The sequence below is a fragment of the Lygodium microphyllum genome, chromosome 11 (assembly GCF_053477565.2).
Source record: "Lygodium microphyllum isolate KBCC chromosome 11, Lygodium_microphyllum_v1.1.10, whole genome shotgun sequence".
Lineage (NCBI taxonomy): Eukaryota > Viridiplantae > Streptophyta > Polypodiopsida > Schizaeales > Lygodiaceae > Lygodium > Lygodium microphyllum.
The window spans coordinates 106,581,662-106,607,780 of record NC_141145.1 but is presented as its reverse complement, the minus strand read 5'-3'; the positions used below and the strand labels follow the sequence as shown (position 1 = coordinate 106,607,780).

The window sequence follows — 26,119 nt, the reverse complement described above, 5'->3', positions numbered from 1 at the left end:
CAATTTGGACATCTAAATTAGAAGACTACCTCACCCAAAACACATTTTTAGGGGCCATCCAGACCTTCCAAGCGTACCAAAGACCGTGTGCTAATTATTGGAAGACCCAGCTGGATCCTAGACTTGTAAGTGTGACCGTAGAGCTAACCAATACCAGAGTTTATGTTGAGACAAGCCCAAGAATTGACCAAAATGGCAGGTCCCATGTAATTTACTTCCCAATCAAGACACTATTTGATTGCTTGGACAAACCACCCATCAAGACCCCATAGAGGATCAAAATTGACTACCAAATGTGATTGCAACTTGCATAACAAGGTTGGAATCATACAGACCTAACTGGCATGGTGTATGTGTGATTTCATTGAAGGTTGCACAATGCATTGTAGGCACTTAGGTGCATGAGAAAAGTTGAAAGCTTGATTGGGCACAGTTCACTTTGCATTGCACCATCTAAGTGTGTAAGTGAGCATAAACTTGCAAAGTGATTTAATTAACAAGGAACACACTAAGGAGGAATTAAGCTAAGAAACAAATCCACTAATAGGACTTGCAAAATCCTTGGGACTACGGAGACAAACTAAGAAACCCAACACTAAGAAGTGAAGAGCCTTAAACCACCTAATAACCAAGTGAAGAAAGGAACGAACCACAATTAGAGACGTGTCCTTAGCCGACATAATCACCCTCATTGATACCTTAGTGGTTCAAGAGACCACCAACATGGTAGGTGATAGCATGAACACATGCAACTAAGGCCTCAACCTAGGCAATTTTCTAGTCGACATACAACAACTTGTATCACAATACGACCGTCAAACAAAAATAGCACACCATGGGAGATTCGTAGATAAAATCATAGTTGATCTCAAGGAGAAGAGGAGGCTAGGAAGAATTGCCCTACAATGCTTAGCTAGCTACAACTAGGAGTACATGCTCAAAGGGTATGCTAGGAGATAGAGCATAACGAGGTCCAACAAGTCCTAGCCATCACAAGTAGAAACAAGCTAGGGGGAAATGCCAATATAGAGAAAGCACTAGAGTTTGATCTTACATTGAGTGGTCTTCTCACAAAGCAACTATTAGATAACACTACCACAAATCAAAGTGGAGCCGCCCTAGCAACTTTGCTGCTAAGGAGCTGGACTAGGAATCACTCCAAACGCTAGGAGCTAGACCAAGATACCTATAGTTACAAAGCAACTTGAGAAGTATTAGACATGTAATGATCCTTATAGCTTTGTTGAGAAATTTGAGTAGGCTTGCAAAGCAAATAGTCTCATGGACCCTACTCAGTGTGCTCAAGCTTTTGGACTCTACCTAAGGGACAAGTGATGAACTTGGTTTACTAGCCTAGATAACATTGAATGCAACAACTTGAACAACCTAAATGATCTTTTTATTAAAATATTTTTCAAGGCTAGATACTCAAACAACCTCATTTTCAAGTTGATGAATGCTAGAGACTATGTCACTCATGTGAAAAGTCTCTATAAGAGGATTTGAGCAACAGAGTGACCCAATGAGAGAGTAGTCTCCATCGTGTTTACCAATGGAATTCAAAATGAAGAATTGCATAAGGTCTTAGCTAGTAACTCAAACCTGCAAAGGGGCATGTTAATTAGGGTATTTGAAGAGGCAATATACGTGGAGGACTTGCTGAGAGAGAGAAGCTCAAGAGTCACATTGCAAGAATAGAACATCACCTCTAGGAATACCAAGAGAACCACAATCCTTAGTGATCGATCAAGCCATAGCACACAAGGGAAAATAATATCTACCAAAACCAAGAGATAGCTGACATGAAGTTAGAGTTGGCCAAGCTATAAGAGGTGTTGAGAAGGCTAGTGCAACCCCACATATATGTGTGCATTATGGTGGGAACCATCTTCCAACTCAATGTCCCGACCCTAGATCACAACTGTTAACCCTCAAACGAACGAAGGTGGAAAATCCAGAAAAGCTAAAGCAGAAGACAAAGACAAAGGCCAAGGCAAAGAGAAATGGAAGACAAAGATGCACAAGGAGAAGACTCCTAAATAAGGGAGAAAGGCGCACAAGGAAAAACACAAGTCAAAACTTTTGTAAAAGAGCGCAAGCACATCATGGTTTAATTCAAGGAGCGCTGGGCTCTCACCCGTGCAATTTGTAAATGTAGACAAGTGGTGGAAAGGAAGCTAGGAAGATAGAAGGACAATGGGAAAAAGGGGCCTAGGCTATGGCTGGCCATGTAAAGAAAGGGGAAAAGAGGATGATCGCCCAAAAGGGATTTAGGGTTTTGTATATAAAGTTGAAAAGTGAATGAAAAGCTCATTCTTGTGTGTGGCCAAAAGTAGCTCTCCTCTTCTTCTTTTTCTTCTTGTTCTTGCTTGCTTGAAGCTTGTGCTTGAGAGAGGGAGTGTGAGAGTGTGAGGGAGTGAGTGTGTGAGGGTGAGGGACCGAGGAGGAGAAGCTCTCCATCTTCTCCTCTCTTCGTCTCTTCTCTTCTCTTCTCTTGTCTTGCTCATGGCAATGGAGCTTGGAGCATGAAGCTTGAGGATGGAGCTTGCTTGAAGCTTGCACTTGGATCGTGGAGCTACCGGAGTGTGCGGGAGAGGAGGTAACTTGAATGTCACAGAGGTAAGCTCACTAGACCCTTAGATATGAATGGTGCGTCGGTTATGTGAGAGGTAGCCATTAGTGCTCGGCTTGGAACGCTTGAAACAATAAGCGGTCCATGGGTCTTGGCGGTTGAGCGAAAGCTCCCACATTTTGGTTCCGTTTGGGACCAATGGATTCAAGCCTTGAGTGCTTGCGTGCTTCGAATCGAGCATTGAAGTAGGGTTTTCCCCGAACCGGTGCTTGAGGTAGATAGGTAGGAAGCGAGGGAGTTTGAAGAGGTATTTGATCTCCTTAGCATTAGGTTTTTGGTTTCTTGGATTTGGAAAAGCATGTTGGAGTAGTGTAGGTGATTGCTTTGTGATTTGTATGCATTTACGATAGGAAAAAACAAAGAAAAAGAAGCAAACCGTAGGGTTTTCTATTGCTGTATAACAGGCTAAAACAGGGAAATAGGGACACATATCCTTGGAGTGCCATTTGATTCGAGCACCATAGTGATTCCAGGCATGTTTGGCATTTCCTTGTAGTGTATTCTACCTATTTGGAAGGCACTGGATGATTTGGTGTAGTAGATGTCAGCCTAGAGGTATCGCGTGAAACTCGCGGGCCGTCGGCCGTGTAGTTGGACCAGCTCATCCGAGTCCCAGAATCCAACCCGTCCATAATCGGACGCTTGGACAACTGTTCGATCGGACCATCCTGTTCGATTGGACCACTCGGACCAACCCGTCCGATTTGGAAATCGGACCACTTGGACTCAGACCAACCTGTCCGATCGGACACCTCGTCCGATCGAGGAAATCGGACCCACCCCTGTCCGAATAGGACCAGTCAGAATTGGACTAGTCCAGAATCAGACCAGTCAGAATCGGACCACTTCAGAATCGGACTACTAGAACTGGACCACTCTATCCGATCTGATTCCCAAAATCGGACATGACCAAAATTGGACCACTGGGCCGATCGGACCACCCAGAATCGGATGTTCGATTCCGATAATCAAACTCCTAAAAATCGAACATCTGAGAATCAGACAGAAAACTCTCAAAATCGGACAAGTATCTGGAACACAAATTTTGACACATCTAAACCCTCAGATTGACCCCAAAGGATACGTAGAGCTAAAGGCACATCACAGATCCATCACTGGGCTAAAATTTAGAGCACGTAGTTCAAAATTTGGCTATAAATGGTCCTCCAAATTGCGTATGGCATTTACCGTAATGGCCCTACGGGCCGGGGGGGGATTGCCCCCCCCCCCTGGACCCCCGCAGAGGGGACTCTGCCCCCTCAGCACCTCCCCCGAGTAGGTTGGAGAGAAAACGCGTGCTGTGACAGGTCCTCCAAATTGGACCCTAGTGTAGCAATGGCTCTACACGAGCATGGATTCTCCCTTGCAAAAGAGCAACCAAAAGCCCATGCCCGAATAGAGACAAATAGAGACCCTAGAACCTCAATTGGCCAATCTAGCCATCAAGGGCAAAAAGGCCACACCACGAGAACACAAAGACATTGTGTTCATACCATGTCTAGTTAGAGCGAAATACAACATCAGCAAGCTGCAAATGCCAAGATGACTAGACATGACACTCTTGACGAGAGATGTACCTTGAACAACATTGCACAGACAACCCAAGACATTGGTGGAGAATCCACATCTGGTCATGCAAGTGGGGACTCAAGGGCATCTATCAGAAGGCTTAAATTTACAAGCAAGGACCCGGAAGATGAAGACATAGTACCACCTGCTTATCTTAGGGTCAAACTCACCGCGAAAAGAGAGCATACTATCGATGCTCTGATTGATGAAGGAGCAGATTTTAACATCTTGACCTATGGATCATGGACCCTACTAGGCCAACCAGAGCTCACACTGACTAGTGCAACTCTTAGCCCTTATGGGGGACACCCACAAGCACTCATAGGGAAGTGCAAAATCCTTGCGACAATTGAAACGGAAAGCTTGCCTATCCTATTTCATGTTCCTCCAAATAGTGCTAGCTATGGGAAAGAAACCCTCCTAGGAAGACCCTTCAAAAGGGCGACCGTATGAGGCCGACTATGTAGCATAGAGGATACACCTGACACTACCTGGTGTGAGGATAGTCACAACCTTTAGCAAGGGTGACCTCATCAAACCTCAAGGGAAAGGCAAGCAAGGTGCTGACATAACAGTCAAGCCTGCTGATGAGAGCGAGGACTTGTTGGAAGATTTAATACAAGCATAGGTTGAACAACGAGAACCAATGAGTGAGGCCATGCTGGAAACAAGAAGGTCAGGAGACAATGCCAAGGACGGCCTTTGGAATTACAAATGTCGTAGAAGACCCCAAAATAAGCCCAAGCCTTATGGACGAAGGCATTGATGGAGATTCAGCACAACGCCGCGATGGATATCCAAAGCATTGCTATGTGCTCAAGGATACTACGCAGGTAACCGATGGATTTGGGTACCAAAACCCCATGCTACACCACCTCTATCAGCTGAAGGCCAGAGTGCATCAAAAGCAATGAAGCACAGGAGGAAATCTAAGAGAAACTCTAGGTCTTGAGGCAAGAAACCAGACATGAGTGTTCGAAATAAAGAGCCTCAACCTAGCATGCTTAATAAGCAGATGTCATATGTAGCCATTGAGCATGCACAAAAGCCATTAGTGCCCAAAGAGCCTTTGATTCCCCAAGAGGATAAGGAGCACCAAAGGCACCACGCTACTTGTGAGATGGCTAATTGCTCAACAAAACAAATGGCACAATCGTCTAATAGCCTTGAGCAAATCATTCGGCCAGTGCTAAGTCACCCTAAGAGTCCTAGATCTCCTACATCCTCTTTTTCCAAACAGACACAGGAAGCACAACAGCGGTCGTCGATGGCGGTTGCTCACTCCCAACCTATGTCTCCATTAAAGCTTCCAAATATCCAAGAGGTGGGACATGACTCCATCTGTAGTTCTCGACCCAAGGATATGCCTAAGCAACCTAATGTGACTAGATCAACTCATGATCGATCTACACAGATGAGTGCTCAAAGGGCAACAAAAGACACGACCACTTCCGATCGCCCTAGGGACTTAACACCGCAATCCACCAAGGGTAGTGAGCCCACTAAACTAGCTGCTACTACTTCCAATCAGGGATCACACCAGTCACAGCCCTTGGCCGTGACAATGCCCCTTGTGGAACGTGTCCTTAGTGGTTTACCTGTGGAGGAGGTGTCGCAACCAACCTCCTCGACAACTCCAACACTTTCAAAGTGCCTAAAGCCTAGGCTGGAGGAGTTAAACACAAGGGAGTTGGCTGAAGAGCTAGACTCTCCGAAAAGGGAGGTAGTTGTGCTCTCACAACCTAGCGAGCCTATTCAGCAGGCCACGGTCATGTCCCATAAGGACACACTAGAGAAAGAGAATGTTGAGGCCCAACCAAGCACATCAACGGTTGACCTAGTCCAGGGTCCTGAGTTGTTGAGAGATGCACCTTCACTGACCAAGAAAAAGAGGAGAAAACATCGAAAACAACAGCAGCTACAGGTGGTTGTGGACCCCAAGAACGTTGAGACCAAGAGCACTGGAGAGCTAGGGAATAAAGCATCAAGTCCATCCACCAGTGAATCCACTGATGGCTTTCTTAATAGCGGTGAAACCTCAGACACATCCGTGTGCTCTGAAAAATCAAAGCAGCTGTTGCCATCAACAGTTGCTTTCAATACTCAATCCACTGACAATAGAACTTGCATTGACAAATCAAGAGTGGATACAACATTGTCATGACGGGATGACGAATTCGCACCAGTCACACCCAAGGAGAACCATGACACAATAACGAAGCCTCAAGAGAAACATGGAAACCCTAAGAGCATGAGCAATCCTAGAGTTGATCAATCTTGCTCATATAGGCCTGAACCCCCAGCTATGCTAAAGCCTAGACAAACTCCTAGAACCTTGCATGAGATGGCAACCGAGCAAGCCCTCATTGAAGATAGAAGTATCATAGAATGCTTATCTGAGTTGGATGCTAAGCTCAAGGTGTTTGCACGAGTCTACGTCCTTGCGGACGTGGGCACAATCCCCAAGCAGTAGCTTGGAGATTACTTGCCCTTTTCTCTATCCTGGGAAGAGCAAGAACATCTTAACGAGCACTACGACAAGCTCCTGCATGAATGCATGCGACTCATCTCTGATGAGGAAGCCAATGAACCGCGCCTAACCGTCACGTTCAATGAAGTGCTCTGCCGACCGAATCTCGTAGACATAGAGCAACTAAAGCGACTGTCAGTAGGCCAGAGTCAATTTTAGCAGCGTTGGTGTGAACGCTGCGTTGAAATGTCCGAACTAGGAGCTCAGATCATGACAGTATCTGAGGAGCGATTGGCCAAATGGCGATCTCAAAGAGACCCAACCTATGTAGCACCAACTTCCCTTTGAGTGTGCTGATTGCCATTCGGGGTACAGACTTGGTTGAACCTAGCCAAGAAAACTCTTTGTTTGATAAGGTTCTCACTGAAGAGGAGTTACATGTTGTAGGTAGACTCGGACAAGGGTCCATGCTACTCGATGTGGCAAAATATCTATCGGTACTAAGTAAGATGCCACGAGTGCTGGATGCATGTGCCACGCTCCAGTACAACCCCGAGTTCTACAATTGGTTCTTATCCTTGTGAAGTGACATGGATTCATAAATATGTATATAAATAAACACTGATTTGTGTGTCACCATGTATAAACAGTATCAACACACACAAGCAATGATAGTCAAGCGCAAGGAGAAGAGTTGGTCTGACAGGCTAAGCTCCTCAAGTCCTCCTCTCAGCACGCATTGAAAAGCCGTGTGACCATCCCCACCTCCAAGTGAAGGGCATGCAATCCACATTACCGCCATAGGAAGCCTTGACCACCAACAACTCTGATGGTGTAGACAGGGTATAGTCCCTTTCCATACACCTTCTTCCCTTTCCAGTCTATCCTTTCGAGGAGGAGTCTTGCCTAAATCCATGACTGCCAGCCAAGGTAACTCAGCGTGAACCAAGATCTGCTAATGGCAGGAGGCTAAATATACATCACGGGGGCCATCCCTCTACAACAAGGACTGCATGCCCCACCCCTCCCCTTCTCATCCTATGTGCTTGATAATCTGCACTATAATCCCTTACATATGAATGGTCTTATCATGTGACAAATCCTAATCCTTGATTCGCATCTTATCGGCCCCCCGCAAGGAAAACATGGAGAACCAAGGGCAGCTAGCTTGCAAGGATGCTCTCCGTAGCTGACGGGAACATACAGCACACGCCCCTCCGCCGGTGCGCTACGTGCCCACTCTTAAAAGGTACGCCAAGAAATGCGGCCCCAAGCGACACCGCCCCAGATGAAGGCCGAAGCTAGGGTAGCGGATGCTCAGGGAGGCACACAAAATGTGGCAACGCTAGTTGCACAGACCCCCAACACATGCTTAGGCACCAGGTGCTCACGAAGTGACAAAGCGGCCAGGGATAGGGCAGAATTTAATGAATTGTTTAAAGACATTCTGGAAACGGTAGCGGCCCGGGACTACACCATTCATGTCCCGGCTGACATGTTCCCTGCCCAGCCTCACGGGAGCCCCACACTAGCACCGCCCCGGTCGCCTAGCCAACCGAACTCACCCCGCCTAGGGGGACCTGCAAAATGCAAACCAAGGATTAGGCCTTGATACATGATAAAACCATTTGCATGGAAGGGATCATAGTGTGGGTTATCAAGCGCATATGACAAGAAGGGGAGGGGTGAGGCATGCAGTGTTTGTTGTAGAGGGATAGTCCCCATGATGATGTTCATCCAGCCATTACCAGATCTTGGCTCATGCTGAGTTATGCGGACTGGTGATCATGGAGTGGGGCAGGGCTCATCCTCAAAAGGATAGACCGGGAAGGGGGAAAGGTGTATAGAAAGGGATGGTACCCTATCTACACCATCAGAGACGTTGGTCAGGGCTTCCTATGGTGGTAATGAGGGTTGCATGCCCCTCGCCTGGAGGTGGGCATGGTCACACAACTTCTAAATGTGTGATGAGAGGAGGACCTGAGGAGCTTAGCCTGTTGAACCCAACTCTTCTCCCTGCGCTTGACTATTATTGCTTGTGTGTGTTGATAGTGTCTATACAAGGTCACAAAATTCATTGTTTATTTATATACATATCTATGAGTCCATGTCACTTCACGAGGATAAAAGCCAATTGTAGAACTCCAGATTGTACTGGAGTGTGGCACACGCATCTAGTACTCGTGGCAGCTTACTCAATACTGATAGATATTTTGCAACATCGAGTAGCATGGAACCTTGCCCGAGACTACTGGCAACATGTAACTCCTCCTCAATGAGAACCTTATCAATCAAAGAGTTCTCTTAGCTAGGTTCAGCTAAGTCCATACCCCGAGTGGCAGTCAGCACTCGAAAGGAAGTTGGTGCCACATAGGTTGGGTCTCTTTGAGACTGCCATTTGGCCAATTGCTCCTCTGAGACTGTCATGATCTGGGCTCCTACTTTTGCCATTGCAACGCGGTTTTCACACCAACGTTGCTCCAATTTGACTTCGACCCTCTGATAGTCGCTTTAGTTGCTCTATCTCTAAGAGGTTTGGTTGGCAAAGCACATCATTGAATGTGACAGTTAAGCGTAGTTCATCGGCTTCCTCGTCTGAGATGAGTCGCATGCGTTCATACAGGAGCCTGTTATAGTGCTTGTCAAGATATTCTTGCTCTTCCCAAGATAAGGGAAATGGCAAGTATTCTTCAAGCTGCTCTTTAGGAAATGCCCCCATGTCTGCTAGGACATAGACACGTGTGAACACTTTGAGCTTAGCATCCAACTCGGTTAGGCATTTTGTGACGCTTCTATGTTCAACGAGGGCTTGCTCGGTTACTATCTCATGCAAGGTTCTAGGAGTTTGCCTAGGCTTCAACATAGCTGGGGGCTCAAGCCTAGATGAGCAGGTTTGGCCAACACTAGGATTTCTTATGCTCTGGGGGCTTCCATGTTTCTCCTGAGGCTTCATTATTGCGTCATGGTTCTCCTTGGATGTGACTGGTATAAATTTGTCACCCTGTTGTGACAGTGTTGCATCCACTCTTGATTGGTCAATGAGAGTTCTATTGTCGGTGGATTGAGTGTTGCAAGCAACCTTGATGGTAACGATTTCTTTGATTTTTTAGAGCACATGGATGTGTCTGAGGTTTCACCACTACTAGGAGAAACATCAATGGGTTCATTGGTGGATGGTCTCGATGCTTTATTCCTCATCTCTCCAGAACTCTTGGTCTCGATGTTCTTGGGGTCCATAATCACCTGTAGCTGCTGTTGCTTTCGTTGTTTTCTCCTCTTTTTCTTGGTTAGTGAAAGTGCATCTCTCAACAACTCAAGACCCTAGACTAGGTCAACCGTTGATGTGCTTGGCTGGGCCTTCTCATTCTCTTTCTCTAGTGTGTCCTTATGGGACATAGTCATGGCTTGTTGAATAGCCTTGACATGTTGTGAGGGTACAACTGCCTCCCTTTTCAGAGAGTCTAGCTCTTCAACCAATTCCCTTGTGTTTAACTCCTCCAGCCTAGGATTTAGGCACTTTGGATACTAGTTATAGGGCAGAATCTTGGTAGGATAAACCTTTGGGTTTTTATTTCTAGGATACGAAAGGATTATTTCTGTGGAGGCAAAAAGGGACACTTAATTCTCCTGTATGGGTGAGAGACAAACATTAATCTTAAGATAAGAAAAGGAAGTGTTTGATCTTGTTTTATCTTGTCTCCATGTCTGTGCTCCAAATTATGTAAAGGAACCTGTGATTAATGGGCTAATTAAGGATTTTGCTTTTATGTGTCAAACATAATGTGGTAGATAATTAGATAATTAAAACAACCCCCGAGGGAAGCGTGGTGGATGTGACCATTGGGTCCATCCTATGGCACGGTGGTCTCAGTTAGCCGAGAGTTTTCCTCAATGGAATTTATTTGATGCGAACGTTACATAGGCAAGGACCTTAGAACTTGTAAGTTAAAAACCTGATTCACGCCGTTTTAGGGGACCGGAATGGGACTATGCCTTACAGGCAGAGAGGTTGAGCAATGCATCCCTCTCATTTCCCATTCTCTTTGAATCAAGTGCGGTATGAGTCTGCCTTGGTCCAGTTGTATCTATGCAAAGTGGAGCGGCTATCGACCGACGCTAGAAGGCTGTTAGGAAGACCCGACTGCTAGGAACCTGGACTTCGGGTCGATCCTAGTGGGAATGGCCAGATAAGTTCCGTTGCAGGGCAGACTCGAGAGACCTTAGTTGGCAAGCCCCATGTCATTCCTTGGGAGTGCCGGGTGGCGTCTTCTAGATATATCTCTCAATGGACTGTTAAGACGTGTCCCGCAAAGCGGACGAGCGGACATGTTACACTCACAAAGCCTTCAAGGTCAATGTGGTTTTTTAATTTAGCTCCCATTCTCATTTTGAGAATGTCATGAGTTGTTCCAACTAAGTGCAATCTAAACAAGCAATGTAGACATTCCTATGTAAACTAATTTCCCTTGATGGCTAACAAGTCTTTAAGGTTCTATGGTTTTTGTTTCCTCAACATTTGGGTGTGGCTAGCAAACCTTAAGTGATAAAGTCATCTATAGTGGACAATCCAACCTAGATCCTAAGTTTGTATCGTGATCTATGTTTGTTCCTCTAGAGACTTATTGTATCTTAATCCGTCTTTTTTTCATCTAGTCTTTAGTGATTTAGTAAGTCCCCCCTTGTGTGGCTACATGTAACTTGATGTGGCCTTGATGTTTTCTTGCCCTCGATTCACTACCTTAGGTTCATTCTTTCTCTTATATCTTGTTTGTTACAATTATATTTTAACTTCTTTCTTTGTATTTTTTGAGTTGCTAGTCTCATAATTGCCTTCTCAGTGTCTTCTCGACTCATTCATTGTTAAAAGCTTTTATTTTTTAGGTCCTTGACTCTTTTCCCCCACTCATGATCTTGCATTGTGTTTGTAAATTTTCTTGAGTGTGTGCCTTTGTGCTTTGATGATCTACTTGCTTTGAATCCTACTCTCTATGGTTGTGTGTGCTCCTTGTGTGACTAGGTCTGTGGCTTACTCTGTGTGTGATGCGGTGTGTGCAATGCCTAGTGTAATGTGTCAAGTATTCATTATAATGGAAAAACCATTACTACAATGCATGTTTTTATTATTTACAATGGACTTGAAAATTAAATTACAAGAATCCTCAAGGGCTAAAGATTCCAACTATTATTATATGAATAGCAGAGACATAAACCAAGTAAAACAACTCATAAGGAAAGGGCACTAACTATTAATTGCAAAACCAAACGTGAAGAATATTAGAAAGGACTAAAGATTCTATCCTATGTTGTAGGTGCCATAGATAGCACCCAGTTGCTATTTGGGTCACCCTAAATGAACAAGATTTCCTTGTTCATGTCCATGAAGCTATTCAATTATTTAGCCCCATAGTTTTGCTTATTCTAGTGAGAATGAAGAGTAGAGCATATGTCCATAGTAGTCTCAAAGAAATGGGCTTGGAGTGGTTTAAATAGTCCCAAGGACAATATGAGTAGCCAATAAGGCAATAAAGACTCCCTCTTTTAAGATACAAATCATATGATAAAATGAGAGGGTTAAAATATAACACAAGAAGGTTATAGATCTTATTTTTTATGGTTTTCAACCAACTATATTTCAAGTTAGTATTATTTGAAGTAAATTGCAGTTACTCTAAAATATATATGATAAGAGATTTATAAAAGATAGGGGTGAAAGGAGTTATTTATTAGAACATACATAGTAGTATAACATAAACCAAACCTTAGGGGGACTAACATCTCAGGCTACTAGTAGTATGGCATAGAAAAATATCCATGTCAACAATGAACCTTTATTGCCTCATAAAGGTATACATACTCATTCCAGGGCAGTATACATAGTCTACTAGATAAATAACATAATAACACAATACCACTAACCAAACTATGTTAAAGACCAAGCTTTGGTTTCCCATCAACCAAGAATGCCTTGATATCTTCTGGTTAAGAACATGGGTGTAGTGTGCATGTGTTGTTTCTAGTGTACATGGGGTATTCATGAGGGAGGGACCTAGTTCTTTTGTAGTCAAGGTGTGTGGTGATGTATATGTGCATAACCTTTAATCAGCTAATGCTCTTGGAACATGATCATGTGATTCAAGTGCATGTGTCTAGGTGAGGCTACACGTGGCTCATGGTGCTAATTTTGAGTTCAAGGGACCACTAGCTATGTGCCCTAGTACTACTCCTTCAATACATTTGTGACTCATGTAAACATAGTTGGGTGGCCTAGGAATCATGGGTTCCTAGCTTAGGTGTTTCAACTAACAAATCCTAGGGAATGTGGACATAAGGTTTGAGTACAACTCCATATACATAGGGAACTCAAATTTAACATCATGTGCCCTCGAGGTTGAGCATGTGTGGCTCAATTTCCCAAGGGTCATCTAGCACAAATGCAGTGCACTTGTGCCAAAGGTATATGCTAAGGTAAGAGATGTCAATCTATTCCTAATGTAGTTTTCTTGGGACATACAACCTCTATTCCTAGCACAAGATGTAAAGCATGTGTCCCAAGTCACCCCCAAGGTTATGGAAACCTCAATAGGTGAGTCATTCAAATACGGTGCATGTCTATTGAGTTTACTTATACCCTAAATAAGGTGGTAGGCCTAATGGTTCCTACTTGTGTGCACAACCTAGGAGCTTGTGAGTACCTTAGTGTATTTTGGGTTGGCCTATCATTGTGGCTTCTCTTCCATGACCATGGCCTTGTTTGTTGTTACCATTTTCATGGCCTCTTTCAAATGTTGATGTTTTTGAGGATGATGCGAGTAGTTAGCTTTTAGATGTCTACTCGCATCATCCTATTTTGAGTTCAAGGGACCACTAGCTTTTAGATGCCTATTTCCTACACATTTGGTCCTTGAGTAATGGCATCACTCTGACCATTTCCTCTTGTATTTCCCATATGAGGTCCATGATTTGCATCATTCCCTCCATAGTTGTTGTTCATGTTGGAGTTATAAAGAGAATGGAGATTGCTGTGGGAGCTTTCGCTCAACTGCCAAGACCCTCGGACTGCTTATTGTTTCAAGCGTTCCAAGCCGAGCACTAATGGCTACCTCTCACATAGCCGACGCGCCATCCATATCTATGGGTGTAGTGAGCTTACCTCCATGCCGATCGAGTTACCTCCTCTCGCGCGCACTCCGGTAGCTCCACGATCCAAGTGCAAGCTTCAAGCATGCTCCATCCTCAAGCTCCACGCTCCAAGCTCCATTGCTGCAAGCAAGACAAGAGAAGAGAAGAGAAGAGAAGAAGAGAGGAGAAGATGGAGAGCTTCTCCTCCCCAGTCCCTCACCCTCACACACTCACTCCCTCACACTCTCACACTCCCTCTCTCAAGCACAAGCCCAAGCAAGCAAGAACAAGAAGAAGAATAAGAAGAGGAGAGCCACTTTTGGCTACACACAAGAATGAGCTTCTCATTCACATTTCAACTTTATATACAAAACCCCAAAATCCCTTTTGGGCGGTCATTCCCTTTTCCCCTTTTTTACATGGCCGGCCATAGCCTAGGCCCTTTTTCCCATTGTCCTTCTATCTTCCTAGCTTCCTTTCCATTGCTCGTCTACATTTACAAATTGCATTGGTGAGAGCACGACGCTCCTTGAATTAAACCATGATGCGCTTGCGCTCTTTTACTAAAGTATTGACTTGCACTTTTCCTTGCGTGCCTTTCTCCCTTATTTAGGACTTTTCTCCTTGTGCGTCTTTGTCTTCCGTTTCTCTTTGCCTTGGCCTTTGTCTTAGTCTTCTACTTTAGCTTTTCCAGATTTTCCACCTTCGTTCCTTTGAGGGTTAATATTACCCCCTCCTAAACGAGTGCCAGTCCCATGGCACTCACCGTCGTAGGTAGCAGGCTTTAGCATGCACCGAAGACATGGGTGGCAAGGACGTCTGTGGTTGCCATGGAGGAGTGTTGGTAGTGGTGGGGAGGAAGGTCATTGGGGGCACGTTGGTGGGCTAGGTGGCTGGTGGTAGGGCTATTGGAGTTGATGGTAGGGCTATTCTGTGTGGGGATTGCACTGATGGAGTACAAGTGGCAGTTTATTGGGGATTCTGCACATGACAATTCTTGGTAGGCTTGCAGGGTGATAAAGGAGGAGAATTCAGAGTTGAGTGTCGATGAAGAGTGAACCAAACCTTCGTTGGAGTCTTCAATACCTGCAATTGAAAACCTCCCATAGGTGGTCTCTCCCTAGGGGTAGTGCTAGTCTTCCCTATCGTGCACAAGACATAGTTTAATTAGTTTGGGAGACAGGTCGAACTCTAACCAAGCTGAGAGTATTGTCCTACACTTGAGGAACCAAACTGTGTATATACTTTGATGCAGATATTATGTGAGTGCTCGTGCATACTTAGATATTACGTAAGTAGAAGACCGTGGGCTGGTTTCTCGTAACAATGTGTGGATGAAGCAAAGTTGTCCATGTTGAGAAGAATTACACATGAATGTGTATGTGACATCCTTTGTATTGTGATTGCACGACGTAACATAATTGAACACAGGGACACTGCACTATTAGTAGTTGGTAGCTATTGGACCTGCGTGATGAGGACAGTGTACTTTTCATGGCCATTCGTGCGGTGCTTACCACAATTGATTGCAATGGTATTAAGGCAGAATGCAAGAGGGAATCATGTGAATGGGTCAGGGTGACAGGTCTAACCATAGGCGAGACAAGCTCCCTAGGTACATCCTGCCCTTGATGTGCCCTGAACAATTGTGGGTGATGCTAAGGGGCTAGGGGACTAGGGACGGAGCCAGCCGACCAAGATCACTGGATGCACCTAATTTGAGGACCCCTAGGTGATGTGCTGTGATCGTGGGTGCTTCTTATCTTTTCGTTCTTTTCTTTACTTTCTCTTTTTTTTTCTTATATGTTCGCTTTTTTGTTTCTTTTTCTTATGTTTTATTCTTTTTTTCTTTTTTTTCCCTTTTTTTTTGACTTGCCTGAGTACAACCATTGCAATATGTTGAGGCTATCATCCTTTCAATGGGTTGGAAAATGTCAAGCTTCGAAAGCTCAAGGAATGGATATTATAGTGATGATTGTGCCCTAGCCTCGTTGTTAGAGAAGCAGTTGTTGAGATGGGGAGATACACTTGAGATATTGCAAACCTCTTTGCGACACGCGGTGTCGGTACAATTGAGGTAACAACTGTCATGAGCCAACTGTAGAGCTTGACCCAGGAAGAGAGCGTAGCCCATGACTATGCTTTGGTTCATGCAGTGTGGGCACTCGCAAGGGTGATTTTTCTTGTTCGACAGTGTGGCTTTGTCGTGGTTCTTATGAGGTTGGTGGTCTTGCGGTGGCTTGGGCATTGAACACGTTTGCATGAAGACCTATGTCATCCTGCATCCACTTGTCACTTCATGAGAGTATATGCAAGTCGCATGTGTCAAGTACAATGAACAAATGTAATCATGTCAAGATATAACTTTTTCAAAATCCTATGATGCTGATTGCGATACCTATTCCGGTGCTTGTTAAAGACGTGGCATATATTAGCGATAGGTAAGGGAAGTGTGTACAAGTGGGGAGCCTGCCCCTTTAATCATCAAAAGACAAAAAGTTATGGCAGGATGGCTTGTTAAGTTGCTTGTATATCATAGGGGCTACTCAATTTGCATAAGGCGGGGTGAGTCCGTGTGGTTAGGCGACTGAGGCTCTGCTAGTGAGGGGCTCATGTGAGGTTGGGCAGGGAAGATGTCGGCCGGGACCTGAGTGATGTAGTCTCTGGCAGCAACCGTTTCCAAAATGCATTTGAACAATGGGTCGAATTCTTCCTTATCTCGAGCTGCCCTTTCTGCCTTTGAGCACCTGGTGTCCGAGCATCTGTTGGGGGTTTGCACAACTGGTGTTGCCACACCTTGTGTGCTTCTTTGAGCTTCTACTCTCGTGGCCTGGGGATTCTTTGGCCTATATCCGGGGCGCTGTCGCTTGGGACCTCGTTTCTTTGGATACCTTTTGAGGGTAGGCACGTAGCACACTGGCAGAGGAGCTTATGCTGCACCGCCCCGGTCGCCAGAACATTTTGTTTTTTGATGAGTAAAGGGGCAAGATCCCCACTTGTACACATTCCCATTACTTCTCGTTAATGTATGCGACCTTAACAAGCGATGAAATAGGCATCCCAATAGACATCATAGAATTCTGAAAAATTATGTCTTATCATGATTGCATTTGTTCGATGCACTTAACACAAGCGAGCATATACTCTCACGAAGTGACAAGTGGATGTAGGATAATACAAGTCCTTGTGCGAAAGTGTTCAATGCCCGATCACCGCAAGACCATTGACCCCACAAAGAGATGCGACAAAGCCACGCTGTCGAAAGCAAAAATCACCCTTGCCGACCACCCACATCGCATGGCCCAATGCACATTCATGGGCTACGCTCTCTTCTTGGGTCAAGCTCTAGAGTTGGCTCATGATAGTCATTCCCTCAATTATACCAACATCACGTGTGTCACAAGGAGGGTTGCAATAAGTGTATCTCCCCATCTCAACAACTGCTTCTCTAACAACATGGCTAGGGCGCAATCATCACTGTAATATCCATTTCTTGAGCCTTCGAAGCTTGACATTCTCCAACCCACTGAAAGGTCGTTTGCCTCAACATATTGCAATGGTTGTACTCAGGCAAGTCAAAAAAAAAAGAGGCAAAAGAAAAAGAAAGAAAAAGAAAGAAAAAGAGAGAGAGAGAGAAAAAAAACAAAACAAAAGAGAGAAAAGAAATGAACGAAAAGAAGCACCCACGACCACAGCACAACACCTAGGGGTCCTCAAATTAGGTACGTCCAGTGACCTTGATCGACTGGCTCCGTCCCTAGTCCCCTAGCCCTTTACCATCACCCACAATTATTCAGGGCACATCAAGGGTAGGACACACCTAGGGAGCTTGTCTCGCCTATGGTTAGACTTGTCACCCTGACCCACTTGCATAATTCTCTCTTGCACTCTGCCTTAGTACCATTGCAATCACTGGTGGTAAGCACCACACGATTGGCCATGGAAAGTACACCGTCCTCATCAAGCAACTCTAATAGCTTCCACTACTGAAAGTGCGGTGTCCCTGTATTCGCATGCTACGTCGTGCAGTCACAATGCAAAGGATGTCTCATATACCTTCACGTGTACTTCTCAACATGGACAACTTTGCTTCATCAACACATTGTTACGAGAAACTAACCTACGGTCTTCTAACTATGTAATATCTAAGTATGCACGAGCACTCACATAATATCTGCACCGAAGTATATACACAGTTTGGGTCCTCAAGTGCAGGACAATACTCTCAGCTTGCTTAGAGTTCGACCTGTCTCCCAAACTAATCAAAATATGTCTTGTGCGCGATAAAAAGACTAGCACTACCCCTTAGGGAGAGACCACATGAGAGGTTTTCAATTGCAGGTATTGAAGACTCCAACGAAGGTGTCGTTTTCTCTTCATCAACACTCAACTCTAAATTCCTATCCTTATCACCCTATAATCTTGCCAAGAATCAGCATGTACAGAATCCCCAACAAACCGCCACTTGTACTCCATCAGTGCAACCCCCCCAAAGAACAACCCTACCACCAACTCCCATTGCCTACCACCTACCACTCAACCCACCAATGTGCCCTAATGACCTTCTCCCCACCACTACCAACACTCTGCCATGGCAACCATAGACGTCCTTGACACCCACGTCTTCGGTGCATGCTAAATGCTTGCTACCTACGACGGTGAGTGCCATGGGACTGGCACTCGTCTAGGAGGGGGGTAATGTTAACCCTCAAATGAACGAAGGTGGAAAATCTAGAAAAGCTAAAGCAGAAGACAAAGGCAAAGGCCAAGGCAAAGAGAAACGGAAGACAAAGACGCACAAGGAGAAGAGTCCTAAATAAGGGAGAAAGGCACACAAGGAAAAGCGCAAGTCAAAACTTTTGTAAAAGAGCGCAAGCGCATCATGGTTTAATTCAAGGAGCGCCGGGCTCTCACCCATGCAATTTGTAAATGTAGACGGGCAGTGGAAAGGAAGCTAGGAAGATAGAAGGACAATGGGAAAAAGGGGCCTAGACTATGGCTGGCCATGTAAAGAAAGGGGAAAAGGGGATGACCGCCCAAAAGGGATTTAGGGTTTTGTATATAAAGTTGAAAATTGAATGAAAAGCTCATTCTTGTATGTGGCCAAAAGTAGCTCTCCTCCTCTTCTTCTTCTTCTTCTTGTTCTTGCTTGCTTGAAGCTTGTGCTTGAGAGAGGGAGTGTGAGAGTGTGAGGGAGTGAATGTGTGAGGGTGAGGGACCGAGGAGGAGAAGCTCTCCATCTTCTCCTCTCTTCTTCTCTTCTCTTCTCTTCTCTTGTCTTGCTCGCGGCAATGGAGCTTGGAGCATGGAGCTTGAGGATGGAGCTTGCTTGAAGCTTGCACTTGGATCGTGGAGCTATCGGAGTGCGCGGGAGAGGAGGTAACTCGAACGGCACAGAGGTAAGCTCACTACACCCTTAGATATGGATGGGGCGTCGGTTATGTGAGAGGTAGCCATTAGTGCTCGGCTTGGAATGCTTGAAACAATAAGCGGTCCGTGGGTCTTGGTGGTTGAGCGAAAGCTCCCACAACAGCCTTGTATTAACTATGGTAGGTTCGGAGATGATGCATTGCACTATTGATTGCTAAGAAGGCTCCCATATCCACAACCATATACTACCCAATGACTGGAAGCCAACCACCCCTAGGATTGACATCAACCCCACAAGAATCCCAAGAGCACCTGGACCCATAGCAACCCATCCACCAAGCGATGCTCTGATACACTTTGTAGAGGACCCACTAGAGGACAAAACATATGTCTCCTCCCTATGTCTCCTATGACGAGGAGGGTAATCCTATATTCATGGACTTTAGAATAGAGCTGATTATGGCTTTAGGTAGGGGAAGAAGTAGAGGTCTAGGAGGAGGCCTAAACCAGGAGCCACTAGCATGTTGGACTTGTGGACATCTTGGTCACATCTCATCTCCTCGCCCTAAAAAGGAGTAAGGAAACAAGGACAAGACCAAATTGGGATGTCTAGAGTGTGGGATTACACATTTGTATGTTGATTGCCTTAAACAGAAACCTTCCACTAGTACGACAATTATGCCATCAATATCACTTGGACACTTTTGTGTCCAAACACCTGATGATGAAGCTACACCAATTCCATTAAACATCATGACCTAGAAGTAGGCCAATATCTCATTACCTGGACCTAGCAACTTAGATGCAACGAGGAAAAGAAGAGCCAAAGAAGGAGAAGGAAGAGGGTGGACACCAAGATAATACTCAAATCTGATAATGCCACCACACTTACTAAAGGGAAACAAGTTACGGACGTGGAGGCAAAAACATTTGCACCTAAGATTGTGGAAAAGGGAAGTGCCAAGATTGGAGAATATTCCAACCCAAAATACCAATTATAAGTTGTGGAAAAAGTCAAAGAGTGGGTGAGAGAAGCTCAAGCACACCTGCAAGATGTAGAGCTTGTCATGGAGGATGAGATTAATGAGCTCTCTAGCATGAGTCCACCAGTCTCCCCTTGGCACTTAAGCTCAAAAGGCACATCAACACCCCATGTAGCACCACACAAATAGAACCTAGATGTTGCGAATGAAAAAACTACCCAACAACATTGGCACAAAAGACTTGAATTAGAGGAAAAGGAAAAGGTTGGAAATTTTCTCATGATACTAATATCAACTATTGTAATCTTGCCATTAGAAAAAAAGCCTTGAGTTAGAGGAAAAGGAAAAGGTTGGCAAATTGCTCACGATACTGATATCAACTCCTATAACCTTGCCATATTAGGAGAATTGCTTAGGAAAAAACTTATGATATGGCAATTGTTGAAGAAATGGGTAGAAAGACCCAACAAACATGGAGCGACCAACTTGTCAGACCATGACATAGAGATGAATATACCAGGCTTAATCCTAAACCCATTGTTAAAATCTTTACAAATGAATGCCTTTTGGGAGGGCATGGAAATGCATACAATCTTACCTATTGTTGCATTAGGTGTTGATGCCATACGGAAAGGAATTGTGGACATAGGAGTAGGAGTTACTGTGCTTAGCCATAAAGTTCTACAATCTTGGTGAAATCCACCAATGGAAACTACACGATTTAATGTTATACTAGAAAATGGAATGAAAGTTAGAACATTCAGAGTGCTAAAAGATTGGCCTCTACATATAGCAAGAATCCAATTCTCAATTAACTTCATAGTCATGAAGGGAGTGGACTATGATATTATGTTAGGGTAGGCCATAGATAAGAAATGCTCGAGTGATAGAGGATTGGGATAATGGCCTGATATTCTTGGGCAACAAAATAGAAGCTATTTGAGTAGAGATGGACACTTAGAAAACCTCATTAGTTGACCTTGAGGGCTATCTCTACAATACTAAGTATATTCCTTGCCTTGGGGATCAGGGTAACTGGCAAGGAAAGTGCAAACATGGACCCCTAACTAAGTATATTCCTTGCCTTGGGGATGAGGGTGACTAGATGCATGTATTGGCAACCATCGACTTGCCATTATCAAACGATGAAAATGACTATAGAATAAACTAGTAAACACAACAGATTCATTTGCTTTGGAGTCACCCAACAATGATGCTACATCATCAGTACCTCTTTGCATGATGGCCAGGAGTTCCATCAGCAGAACCAACCAATGCCTATCACCTACCATGTACCAACTAATAAACTTGAACCCCATAGAATTCTTTATGAGAACTTGATGAGATAGCTAGCTCGTAACCTAAACGCAAAATTTAATCCTCTAAAGAATCTCATAGAGAATTTGGAGTGGCAATGGACTAAGGTGCATGACCTAAATCTGATGTACAACTGGGCCCTCGTTGTGGATGAGAAAAGTCCTATGAACAAGAACCATGGGAATGATGAATAGTATGAGTATGAGGATTTGGATGATGAGTGTGAAGAGGAAAGTGAGGAACAAGACAAGACCATAGAATATGACACAAATGGATGAGTGATTGAGTAGATAAGAGAAGACTCTAAACCTCGAGAGGCCAATGCTTTTAGGGTGGATAGAGGAGTCATCAAGGTAAATTGTGATCATATGTGGTTAAAGCACCTGGACATAGTGGACCATGAGCAAGCTGGATTAGTTCAATCATGCACTACACTATTTCTTAGAGTGGAATCAATCTCAAAACTATGACCACCAAGTGAAACTCCTTCTTCTAATGAAGGCTGTGAGTTCAACTTTGAGTCAGAAGTTAGCGCTAAGAGTGACCTAGAAATCCCACAACCACTTAAGACCAAATGCACCAAAGGGGATCTTGCGGTCCCCATCTGAGGTGCAATAGGCTCAAGGAAGAGAGAACGACAAAAGAAACCACATGACTTACCCAAATGCTTCACTAAGTATAAGCAAGGCGACCACATAGTGGTGTTAATAGGAGCCAAACAAGCAAGACAAGTTAGCAAACCCATTGAAGGACCCACTAAAGTTAAGGAAGTCAACCTGTTAGGGGAAGGAGAAAAACCTCAACCCATGTACATAGCCAATGACTTAACTAAGTATGTAGATGTCTTTGCTTGGTCCTTAAAAGAGCTGAAAGGAATTGATCAAAGTATTGTGACTCACAACATTCTTATGACCCCCAATGCAACACCAATCAAACAAAGATAGTACGCAATGAATCCAAAGCATGGTCATGCTATGAAAAGGAGAAAATAGACAAGTTGTTGAATGCTAGATTCATTTACAAGATTGAGCACATGGATTGGGTATCACCCATTCGAGTGTGCATGAACTACAAAAGGTCAATGCAGTGACAAAGAGAGACAATTACCTATTACTATACACCGAGAAAATGCTTGAAAGAGTGGTAGGGAAGGAAGCCTACACTTTCCTAGATGGCTTCTCTAGCTATAACCAAGTGCAAGTGCACCCAGATAATAGGCATAAAATGGCATTCACAATAGAATGGGGTGTGTTTGCGTGCATATTCATGCCATTTGGGCTGACTAATGTGATTGCTAGCTTTCAACATCTTATGTGTGCTATTTTCAAGGACACACTTAGAAAGTGGCTAGGAGTGTTTGTTGATGATTTGTGTGTTCATTCCAATTGGGAGGAGCACTTAGACAAACTCTGCCTAGTCTTTGAATGGTGCAGATAATACACTATTTCATTGAACCCCTTAAAATTCTAGTTCTAGGTAGAGCATGGATGTATCCTAGAATACATGGTCTCAGAAAATAGCATTGCTACCCACATTTCCAAAGTTTGAGCGATTGTTGATTTATCACCACCAACAACCAACTACAAGCGAGTTCAGTGCTTCCTCGGCCATGTAGGGTACTATCAATAGTTTTTGTTGAATAATGCACTTATTGCACGACCACTTTACAAGCTGTTGATTGTATTTGAGTGGACTAAGGAGTGCCAATGTGCTTATGAAGAATTGAAAAAGTCTATGATGACCACACCTATTCTACGAGCCCCAAATTGGTCCATTACCTTCCATGTGTACATTGATGCATCTAAGTTTGGCATGGGAACAGTTTTGTGCCAACCTAGAGAGCATAACTTGGAGAACCTAGTGAGCCTTATAAGCAAACAACTTAGTGATATAGAAATGGACTACTTCATAATAGAAAGGGAAGGGCTAGCTATAGTATTTGTTGTTAAGAAAGTTCGATGTTACCTTCTAGCTACACCCTTTACTTTCTTTGTTGATCATCAAGCATTGCTTTATCTCATGAACAAACCCTCTACAACAGGATGCGTTGCATGATGGTTACTTCTGCTATTAAAATTTGATTTCTCTATGGTAGTATATAAGGGCAAACAACATTACATGGCATTTTCTGGGTTGAAGTGAATGTTAGTGAAATTCCTTAAATACCCATTCTGATAATAGTTGAATAGTGGGGGGAGAGAGAGAGAGAGAGAGAGAGAGAGAGAGAGAGAGAGAGAGAGAGAGAGAGAGAGAGAGAGAGAGAGAGAGAGAGAGAGCACAAGCAAAAGCAAGAGGAAGCAATAGCTATGGAGGTTCAAGTAATAGAGAGAGCAAGACAATATGTGCGAACTTCAAAAGTCACAATGTGTGATGTGCCTTTCCTTATTCTATTGTCATAGAAAGAATGATGAATAAAGTGACACTAATGGACCACCACTACCTACAATGTATAGGTGTGCAGGCACTATTTACAAAGTAAATGTAGGTGACTAGGCAGAGGTGGCCTTTAACCCCAAAATTTTCCTTCTATCCTTGAGTCCACTTCAACCTTCCTAAACTTTGAATAAGAAGTTTTGCCAAATTACAGCCTTCCTCATCCATTTTCTAGCAAATTTTTACCTCATTAAATTAATTTTTAGAATAGTACTTTTAAATATTAATTTAATACAATTTGTGCAAAGAAAAAGACTAGTCAACAATTAAATTAGCTAGGCCAATTTTTTGCCCAAGTATACTATAGCATTTATTAGCCCTTGAATTGGCATTAATTAATTGATTAATGTCTAGTTCCTAATATCACCATTTACATTAATGGCTAATAAAGTGATCTAGGCCAAAATATGTCACTAGTACCACCTAGTACTTGTTAAGTACAACTTGTTACAACTTTTGCCATTGCCATCCACTGAATTCTTAGGGTCCTTGGCCTATCAATGTGAAATAACTAACTTACACAATCTTGCACATCACAAGTGCACTTCATATTTGCACATTTGATTAATAGTTAGTCAAATGCTAAGCAAAGCATTAAGATTTCACATCCTTGTGACAACATGCTTAAATTTTGAACTTGCTCATTACATGAATACCATGAAACTCATGAGGGTTAATTGCCAATTTAGGTATTGATGGCTTCCACATAAGTAATCGAGAAATGTGTGTGGGTGATGCGGGAAATCCAAGTAAGAAATCAGGAAATATCCTCTAGGTAAGTAATCAAGAAATGGGTGGCTCTTCTTTAGATCCTTAAAATTCTCTCATTCTCTTGATTTTAGTCATAACAGTTGTTCTTATTGATGATCAGTTGCATAACCTAGTCATCTAGTTTGATCAATCATGTAGTGGAAGTAGTTGAATAGTAATAAATGCCTAAATTTGTACAGGATACCTAGTTTCTCAAAGCAATAGTCAAGTTTTCCAAAATGCCTTTCATTTATTTAGAGGCAAGAAGCACCTAAGTATATTTCACTTACACAAATTTACATAATCAAGTTTAATAGTGTGTGGTTGGTTTATTTGACCACTCACAACTTTGTATCATAACTTTAGGAAATTTATGGAGTACCTCTAAAAATGGTGATAGTCCATGAACTTAGAGAAGTCCAAAGACTTGACAATCATTTATTGGTGGATATCATATTCTCTCTCTTGAAGAAAATTTTCTCTCTCCTCTAAACAGTTGTCTCTCACCTCAAACACCCTCTCTCTCCTTGTTGGCACAAATGGAGCCCTTGCATAGTCAATGTGTGGGTGGCCTTTGTTAGCCATGGCTTTACACTTAATGCATTATGTTTGCATTTGCATGGTTATTACCTTAGTCATAGTACTTCTATGTGTAAAGTAGTCTTAAAATACCTCATGAACTTGTGTGCCTCATGAAGTTATAATTATGTAGACAGTTTCAACATGGCCTAAAGAGGAAAATAGGGTGTAATTATCATTTTGGATCATTCATGAGGTTCACGACCTGATGTATGATGGATTTTCATGATGATATGTGAGATCTAACAAATGGTGCCATTCTATTTGCATGTTTCTATCCATTTTCAACATTTTCTTTTTTATTTATGTCTTAGATTCTTTGAGTATCATCAGTATTGTAATATGTATTCTCAGATTCCTGTGTTATTATATTTGGGTTTCTATGAATCGCCTGATATAGGATTGTGTGTTCTCTACACTGCTTACAATAGTGAGACGTGTATTCTTGTATGAGGCAATTCAGTCCTATCATGCATTTAGAATAGATTTGGGGCTAAAACACTGTGGCAATTCTACCATCATCGTTTTGAGCCTCTGATTGAAGCCCCTATAAAAAACAAATCTATTTATGGAATGAAAATCTCAGTTTCTGTATGTAGTTTGAAGGGTTTTCTGTGTGTAGATCGTATTTTTCCTTTCCTAATCCTTCAATTACCTTCTTATATCTCTATTGTTTTGTATCATTGGTCTTAAAGCTTGATCATAAATGACTATGTCTGCTACTAAAAGGCTAGAGTTTTTGCACAGGCCTAATGTAGTAACTGACTACCTGAAGCGGCATAATGCAGTCTAAGGTCTTAATTTTGTTGGTTGGGGTATATGTCAAAGAAGCACCCATATCAATCAAATGTCATTGTAACTAGGAGAAAATCCATGGAATTAAGAAAAGTTTGGGCA

At 43.4% G+C, this 26,119-nt stretch overlaps 1 pseudogene; it reads right to left on the bottom strand.

Moving 5' to 3' along the window:
- The window catches only part of LOC148029196 (uncharacterized), a 201,179-nt pseudogene that overhangs the window by 41,767 nt on the left and 133,293 nt on the right, over positions 1 to 26,119 (bottom strand).